This window comes from Aethalodelphis obliquidens, unplaced genomic scaffold (genome assembly GCF_003676395.1).
Source record: "Aethalodelphis obliquidens isolate GAN/ISIS:26980383/991018 unplaced genomic scaffold, ASM367639v1 scaffold9, whole genome shotgun sequence".
Lineage (NCBI taxonomy): Eukaryota > Metazoa > Chordata > Mammalia > Artiodactyla > Delphinidae > Aethalodelphis > Aethalodelphis obliquidens.
Window position 1 is genome coordinate 9,212,191 of NW_020837953.1, and position 7,109 is coordinate 9,219,299.

A 7,109-nucleotide genomic window follows, 5' to 3' on the forward strand; every position below is an offset into this window, starting at 1 on the left:
CGTGGGCCATGGCCGCTGGGCCTGCGTGTCCAGAGCCTGTGCTCTGTAGCGGGAGAGGCCACAGCGGTGAGAGGCCCGCATACCGCAAAAAAAAAAAAAAAAAAGAATAGAAATTTATTTTCTCTCAGTTCTGGAGGCTAGAAGTCTGAGATCAAGGTGTCTTCAGGTTTGGTTTCTCCTGAGGCCTCTCTCCTTGGCTTACCAGTGGCCACCTTCTCATTGTATCCTTACATGGTCATCCCTCTGTCCACATATGCCCCTAGTGACTGTGTCCAAATTTCCTCCTCTCATAAGGACACTAGTTAGATTGAATTAGGCCCATCCTAATGGCCTCATTTTAACTTAATTACCTCCTTAAAGGCCCCATATCTGACTATAGTCACATTCTGAGGCACTGGGGGTTTGGGCTTCAACATATGGATTTTGATGGAAGGAGACACAATTCAGCCCATAACAGGGTTCTAAGTAGTAAACAACAGAAATTGACTCATTGATTTTAGCAGGAAAAAAAATATTAAAAGGTCACTGAGGATTTTACAGAATCACAGGGAAGCCTTGGAAAATAGGCAGGAATGAGAGAGGTGAGGCAGTGAGTAACTAGACCACAACTCAAATCACATCACCAAACCAGTCTGGTGAGGGCATTGCTGCTGTGACCAGTGGAACTGCTGTCTCTGGATCCTGCATGCTGCCACTGCCCCACTGGCAACTCAGCATGCCTGCTGCTGCTCCTACTTTGCCACTAGAATGGATTCTCTATGGCCCCTACTCCTCTGGGTCACCAGCTCCTGATTCAAATTTGAGGTGGCTGTATCTGATGAGGACACATGCCCTTGCTTACTTGCAAGGGAGGCTGGAAAAACAATCATCTTGTGTTTCCTGCTTCTCTATAAGGCTCTGCCTTCCACCAAGACTCAAGAAGTCTCTCAACATAAGGAGATTCAGAGCCAGGGCACTCAGAATTACAAGTGTCCACTACACTTAACAAACATTTATTGAACTTTTAATATCATGCCTTGGGAATACAAAGGTGACCAGCATCTTCCTTCAAGAGTTCCAAGTCTAGTATGGTGGGAGACAGATGAGTAAGTGGGCAATTTGAATACACTGCGATAATGGTCATGATGGAGGAAAGCAGGAGGGGGCTGTTGAATTACAGAGAAGAGGAAATGACTCACATCACGAGAAATCAGGGAAGATATTCTGGGAAAGATGATGGCATCTGAGACCTGAAGGTCAGAGGAGTGCTAGCTAGCTAAGAAGTACATCTCCCTCCTACTATTCCAGGTGCCTGTTTTCAAAGCCTCTGAAATGAGACACTGCTTGGCATTAGCATCCAACCTAGAGCTGTAGCCACTATTGGCCAGGTACCCCAGCCTCCTGATCTAAGGACAGAGATTGGACACAAGTTTCCACAATACAGAGACATACCCCCATATGCACTGAATTCATTCATTCCTTCATTAATATTCTCAATCTCTTTTGGAAATTTCTAGAACTGTCCAGCCCTGTGCTAGGCAGAGGTAGGAGATGAAAAAAGAGAAACCATGGCTGTGGAGAAAAACAGGCCTGCAGGACCACAGGATGTGGTCCTGGGGAAGGTCTGCTGGTCACTCAGACTCATTCCCACAGACTGGTACATTACCACGGTCCAGCATCCTGACAGGCTCAGAATCTTGATTTTTGTGGCATATGAAAAGTGGCTGCATCTCTCAGATTAGAGACATACCCTCAGACTCACCTTAACAAAGATCACTGTGACTGATGCATAAACCAAAAGTCCATTTATTAATTTGCAAAAAAGAAGCACTATTTGCAAAGCCAATTCAATTCCCAAAGCAGACCAGAGCACACATCAGAAGATCTGTGCATTTTCTCATGGGAAGCCAAGTATCTGGGGGTAGCCTGGTAGGCCTGGAATCAGAGCAAGGGGTGTGAGTCAGTCTCAAGAGAGACCTCTCCATCAGTGAACTTAGACACTCTACTCACTTCAGCTGTTTCTCAACCCTGATTGCACATTAGAAGCATCTGGGGAGATTTCTTACGCGCTCATGCTTGGGCTCTCTCTTCGAGGTTCTGATTTAGTTGGTCACAGCAAAGCCCAAATGGGAATCTTACTTTAAAAGTAGTGCTTCCCTGGTGGCGCAGTGGTTGAGAGTCCGCCTGCCGATGCAGGGGACACGGGTTCATGCCCCGGTCCAGGAAGATCCCACATGCTGTGGAGCGGCTAGGCCCGTGAGCCATGGCTGCTGAGCCTGTGCGTCCGGAGCCTGTGCTCTGTAACGGGAGAGGCCACAACAGTGAGAGGCCCGCGTACTGCTATAAAAAAAAAAAAAAAAAAAAAAAAAGTAGCTGAGACTTCCCTGGTGGTCTAGTGGTTAAGACTCCGTGCTCCCTATGCAGGGGGCCTGGGTTCAAACTCTGGTTAGGGAACTAGATTCCGTATGCTGCAACTAAGAGCCCACACGCTGCAACTAAAAGATGCTGTGTGCTGCAACAAAGACCCAGCACAGCCAAATTAATTTATTAATTAATTTTTTAAAAAATAGCTGAGGCAAGTCTAACATGAAGCAAAGGGCTGATTTCTAGGTCTTGTCAAGGAAATCATGATGTTAATGTTACTTAGCTAAGACTTCTCATCCCAGGGCAGTGTCTGGAGAGATACCTATGACTTTCCCTTTTCAAGTTTCCATGGTTGACCATCCTCCTTTTTCTATTCACACAGATGTTCTCCAAACAGAATATGTTACAATTGGTACGGTTTCCGCTCATTAAATTGCAGTCAGTTTCTAGGTCTGCAGCTTTAAGAATACTTCCAGATCACCTTGGCCACTTGGTGAGAGTTTTGAGTGCTCCCAAACTTCTCTGACAGTTTTACACAGGGGCTCTTAGCTTCCTACAGACGGTTAATTTCATTTATGGAGAGTAGATTTTACTTCAGGGGCAACCTTATTCTCAGTCTTTTTGAGGATGTCCCACTGTTTGCCATCAATCATCCAGAGATTAATCTGAGGCTGTGGAAAGTCAAAGAGAAAGTTTAATTACGAGTTAACTCTGACTCTTATGGACACAGTGGTGGCTCAATTGAAACAATCAGAGAGGTTTTGACCTTTTCGGGGTATGTGACTTTGGGCAAAGGCTTTATCACCCTGAGTTTCATTTGTAACCTGTGGATTATCATGCCTAGGATTTTTTTATATATATATATATTTTGGCTGCGTTGGGTCTTTGTTTCTGTGTGCGGGCTTTCTCTAGTTGCCGTGAGCGGGGGCTACTCTTCGCTGCGGTGCGCGGGCTTCTCGTTGCAGTGGCTTCTCTTGTGGCGGAGCACGGGCTCTAGGCGTGTCGGCTTCTGTAATTGTGACACACGGGCTCTAGAGCGCAGGCTCAGTAGTTATGGCACACAGGCTTAGTTGCTCTGCGGCATGTGGGATCCTCCTGGAAGACCAGGGCTCTAACCTGTGTTCCCTGCATTGGCAGGCGGATTCTTAACCACTGCTCCACCAGCGAAGTCCTATCATGCCTAGGCTTTAGAGTTGTGGTGAGCAGTAAAGATACCATATGAAAAATCCTTGGCGTGATGTAAGCACTCAATGAAGATAACTTTTAATATTGATATTATTGAAGGAATCTGTTTTTCAAAAGTTAGGGAGTATTTCCTCAGAACCAAACTCCTTCTCTCTTTAGTTTTTTAGAATAGTAATTTTATCATGCTTTAAAAATAGTCATACATGCTCATAAAAAATTCAAGCAGTACAGAAAAACACAAGGAAGAAAGTAACAGATCACTCTTAATTCTAACACTCAAAATAACATCTTTAACATATGGTGAAAATCATTCTGAACATCTTTATATGTATTTATACAGGATAATTGACACAGAGAAGTAATTTTAAAGGGCTCACACTGAGCAAGATGTTTCAAATAAAATATTTAATTAAAAAGTCTTATTGAAGTTAATTTAACAAATAAAAAATGACGAAAGGATTGATGAATGATAAGTTATAAAAAAGATTATGAAAATAATTGGAGTTGTCATCTTTTTTTAAACTACACATTTTAATGTTAGACAATATTGACTATTGTCTATCATAAGGATGATTAATACTCTATACTTCTCCCATTTCCTCTCCTACTGTCTAATTTTTGTTATTATTTTTACTTTGCCAATATTCATAATGTTTACACTAATTCCTCAAGTTGTTTAGGCTAAGTTCTAGATTTAAACAGATGCAATCTTTGGGACTTCCCTGGTGGAACAGTGGTTAAGAATCCACCTGTTAAAGAAGGGGACACGGGTTCGAGCCTTGGTTCAGGACGATCCCACATGCTGCGGAGCAACTAAGCCCGTGCACCACAACTACTGAGCCTGCGTTCTGGAGCCCGCGAGCCACAACTACTGAGCCCATGTGCCACAACTACTGAAGCCCACACGCCTAGAGCCCGTGCTCTGCAACAAGAGAAGCCACTCCAATGAGAAGCCTGCGCACTGCAACGAAGAGCAGCTCCTGCTTGCCACAACTAGAGAAAGGCTGCGAGCAGAAATGAAGACCCAATGCAGCCAAAAATAAATAAATAAATCTATTAAAAAATTATTAAAAAAAATAGGTGCAATCTTCATCACCAATGCTTCATGATAGCTTCTTTTCTTTATTTACATTCATGTCTTGATCAGCTGGATTTCAGCATCAAGAAATTTTTTTCAAGAAGGATGCTGGATTCTTTAAATTTTTTCAATTTTAATAATAGTTTTAACAATTTTAAATTGTTAAAGCACCTGTTGCTTTTTAATTTAGCTGACAACATAGTTGGGTAAAATATTCATGGGTTACACTTTCCCTCAGAATGACGTAAACTTTTGCTGTGGAGAAGTCTGATGTGAATCTGATTTTATTCCTTTTTATAACTTGCTTTTTCTGTTTGAAAAAAGAATTCTTTCTTCATCTGTGAAATTCAACAATTTGACCAGTATTAATCTCTCTTTTGATAGTATCACTAGAGAATTTATTATTTGCCTGTAATTTGCTGAATGACCTTAGGTTAAGACGCTGTCACTCTCTAGGCCTCATTTTCCCCAAACGTACAATGAGGGAGATAATGAGTCCTTTCAGCTTTGTCAGTCTATGCTCCTCTGATTGGATTCGTGAATGAGCAAGCAGGTAGTTTTCCTTTTATGGGTTGTTAGCAAAAAATACGTAAGAACTGAGTTTGAAGAGCTGCTTATGGAGGTTATTGCAGGACTTCAAGTTCTTGTGGGAATGTGGACTAGAGCAACCATGTACAAGGTCCTTTTCCAGCCCTAGAGTGAATCTTGAATAACGATGCTTTGATATGTTTCTGTGACTGGGGGCCCAGTTGGCTACAGTCTGATGTTTCATAGAAGTTTAGAATAGGAATGTATCTTTCAGCCCTTCTAACCCAATGATTATCATTGTACACATTAGCAACTGGATGCTCAGAGAGGGGGTATGGCTTGTACAAGGTCACACAGTGAGTTAGTGGCACAGTAAGGACTGGAATTCAGACTTTATAATTCTCAACCTACACTTTCTCCTCTGCAATGCAGTATGATGATGAGACTTAGAGCAGATCTAGACCCCAGATGAGCCCATTACCTTGACTCTGCCTTGCCATTGTTAACTGACACCAATGGGTCATCTATCTTTTTAGTGGGAACCTCTGGACATTTCAAGTGACGGTGAGGAGAAAGGATGAAAGTAGACAGATGCCCTCCTCTTTCATTAATTCCTTTCAAGTCCTACCCATACTTATAATGGCAGTTTCCATGTCCTCTATGAAGCCTTCTGATGCCAGAGTTTGAGGAGATCTTGCCTACCTCTCCATCCATCCATTCATCCATCCAACCAACCAGTCATCCATTTACTTGACAATTACTCACTGAACATCTTCTCTGTGCAAGGCTATTAGCTGGGGACTCATCAATGAATCAGTCATGTCTACACTTTCATGGAGCTACCATAAAGCAAATATGATGCAGTGCAGTAAACGGGCCCTCAAGACTCCCAATGCAACCTGGCCAGTTTTTCGCTTTGAAGCTTCTCACAGCTACTCTCATCCTCACTTATGATGATGGATTTTAGCTAGAATTGGGGGTAAATTTTTGAATAAACAGTAAAGTGACAAATCATAAAATGGTTATGAATAGAAAAAATGTTAAACTGTAGCACTTAAATTTCTACAATGTTTACTAGACTTATTGTTTTACCTAAATTATTTCCTGAATAGGTCTAAATTTAGAAAATTCAGAGTGAATTTGAAAAATGGCAAATGGCGAATAAAACTGTAGGGATATTAAGAGATTACAAAATGACCTCAAAAGTAAGTAACTACAGGGAATTCCCTGGCATTCCAGTGGTTAGGACTCGGCGCTTTCACTGCTGGGGCCCAGGTTCAATCCCTGATCGGGAAACTAATATCCCACAAGCTGCGTGGAGTGGCAAAAAACAAACAAACAAACAAACAAAAAATAAAATACATACAAACCCACATAACAAACCAACATAAAAATACACACAGTGGAGGGCTTCCCTGGTGGCGCAGTGGTTGAGAGTCCGCCTGCCGACGCAGGGGACACGGGTTCGTGCCCCGGTCTGGGAAGATCCCACATGCCGCCGAGCGGCTGTGCCCGTGAGCCATGGCCGCTGAGCCTATGCGTCCGGAGCCCGTGCTCCGCAATGGGAGAGGCCACAATGGTGAGAGGCCCGCATACCGCAAAAAAAAAAAAAAAAAAAAAAAATACATACAGTGGAAATGAAACTATAAAGAAAGTAACTGCAAAGGACAATTATTATGAAGCAGACTAGAAATTAAGAAACATAAAACTGGAACAAAGAAATAAACTAAAAAAAGACAACTTACCACGTTGATGCAACTTACCACACAATATGCAGGAATAATTCACAAAGAACTGTTAATAGAGGAATTGAGTGGTTGGCTGTTCAATAATAATCTCCTACAGTTACAGTGTCCCTAAAGTATGAGATGGGCAACCAACTTTGCTTTTTGTAGGGAAACTGCCTGCAACCTATAAATAACTATGAGTGACTAACAATAATCTTTACAGTTGGCAGCTCTATGACTCATAGAAA